The following is a 2,329-nucleotide window of genomic DNA, read 5'->3' as shown; positions in this document are numbered from 1 at the left end:
CAGTCTCTCCACAGTACTGAATTTCCAATCTGTCCATCATTGTTCACAGCCAGGTGCAGCTTCTTTTCAGAAATTTTGCTCACAAGAGGTAGAAGAAAGATCAGAAGTTCAAAATTATCCTCTGCTACACAGCAAGCTGGAGGCTAGCCTGGGCTACATGAGACCCTACCTTTATAAAGCAAAACAAAGAGATCATCACCCCACTGATGCTATCCCACTGTCATAGGCCACAGTTGGCTTGCTCAGTCTCAGTCCCTTGATGCTGACACCTTGCTGGCAATGGTTTTAAGTTCATAAATCAGAACGAGGATGCCTCGCACGACGTTCTTGGGCTCTTCAGAGCCCCTAGGTGTTACTGAGCGCCTTTTCAAAGCAGCTTATTATTATATCACGAAGACAGCTCTCAAGGGGGATGAATGCCATGCGCTGCTGGGGTAAGCAGCAGCTGTGGTACCCGGACCTCGTTAGGGACATGCCATCCTCCTCTTTTTCTCCTGGCTATGCTTGCAGTACCGGTGCCAGCACTGCTCCTGTCACCAGACTCATTTAATTTGACTCAGGAAAAACTGTTCATCTAACTTCCAGAAGCCCTGTAGTTGACAGAAGCAGGTCTAACAGGGCCACTGCTTGTCTTGGATCAGGCCTTCTGTTGGCTTCTACTCCAACCACCCTCTGGTCACGTGTTACCTGGAATGCTACCTGTCCTGTCCTGCCTGCCTGGCAGACTGTCTGTCTGTGAGTTTGTCTTTTTCTTTGTGGTATCAGCCCCCAAGCCAGCTTGTACACAGCTAGCCCTCTGTCTTCTGTTGTCTTCTTACCAACTATATATATTTATTTAAAACAAAACAAAACAAAATACCCAAAGCCAGATATAGAGGCAGAATCTTCCATCTTCCTTCCTTCCTTCCTTCCTTCCTTCCTTCCTTCCTTCCTTCCTTCCTTCCTTCCTTCTTTCCTCCCTTCCTCCCTTCCTTTTTGATGCAGGGCCTTGTACAGCACCAACCCTCTGCCTTTTTTTCTGTTGTCTTTGCACCAACTCTGTGTGTGTGTGTGTGTGTGTGTGTGTGTGTGTTTATTTAATCACCTGAGACCAGGTATGGAGGCTTCCTTCCTTTCTCCTTCCTTCTTTTTTGAGTCAGGGTCTTGCCAGGCAACCTTTCTGAAATAGCATTGGATTTATAGCATGCACCACCACTCCTGGCCCAACCAACAGTTTCTACAGGAGCCAATGCCTGCCCAAAGTCACTTTCCATGTTCCCAAGCACAGACTTAGGCTAAGTGACCATGAGATGCCGACATCTTTTCTCTAGCTGTGGATATAAGGTTGGGAGGTAGTGTTTACCTTCCTCTGGGGTCAGGCCAAGGTCAACCAGATCTTCATTGTCTCCCAGGAGGCACCAGACCAAGGATGTACAACAACACCAGTAATGGAAAAAGTCTTGGGTTTCCACACTCCTTTCCTGCCTCCCGCAGGATTATGTATTCATAGTTAATCTGGCATTTAATCCATTGGCTTCATTCTTTTGGCAACCTTGACTTTAGCCAACTCTGAAAGCACATGATGGCGGATCCAGCTGAGACTTCCAGGACGAGGAAGAAGAGTTTAAAATAGCACTTCATGCTCAGCCTTCTTGTTAATGCACTCAGGTCTCCTCCACATCCTGAGCCAAACTAGGAAGGTGTTATGCCGAGATCTCTAGCAAGTCCTGTCCCAGGAAGAGTGGATGCTCTAGCACTGACTCATCTGCTCCTTGGGGCACCGATACTCAGTATCAGGCCACAGCCTCAGATGAAAAACCCCAGGCTCACTTGGAGCTGTCTTTCCTCTGCAGCTTTTCAGCCTTCATTACCAACCTCTGGTTTCTGAGGCTTCCTGGCTCCTGTCTGTACTGGGGTCCTTTCTTTTTTGCCTCCCTGTACAAGTAAATGTTCTTTTACTAACTTCCCAACTCCCTGGCCTCATTGCTTTCAGGTGTGTGTGTGTGTGTGTGTCGGTGTGTCTATGTGAGTGCATGTGTGTGCTCACATTTGTGTGCATGTGTATGTTCAGTGTTTCAGTGAGGCTAGCTATCCACTAAGCTCTGGGGATCTTCTGTCTCTGCCTCCTCTCATTGGGGTTACAGACATGCTTGGTTATGCCCAGCCTTTGGGATTTGAACTACAGCAAGCACTCTTACCTATGGAGCCTTCTTCCAAGGGCTCCCCTATCTTTCCTTTATTTTTCCTCCTTCCTTCCTTCCTTCTGGTTCTTCTTCCTCCTCTTCCTCTTCCTCCTCCTCCTCTTCTCCCTCCTCCTCCTCCTCTTCCTCCTCCTCCTCCTCCTCCTCCT

This window comes from Mus pahari, chromosome 10 (assembly GCF_900095145.1).
Source record: "Mus pahari chromosome 10, PAHARI_EIJ_v1.1, whole genome shotgun sequence".
Taxonomy (NCBI): domain Eukaryota; kingdom Metazoa; phylum Chordata; class Mammalia; order Rodentia; family Muridae; genus Mus; species Mus pahari.
This window is presented reverse-complemented; position numbering follows the sequence as displayed.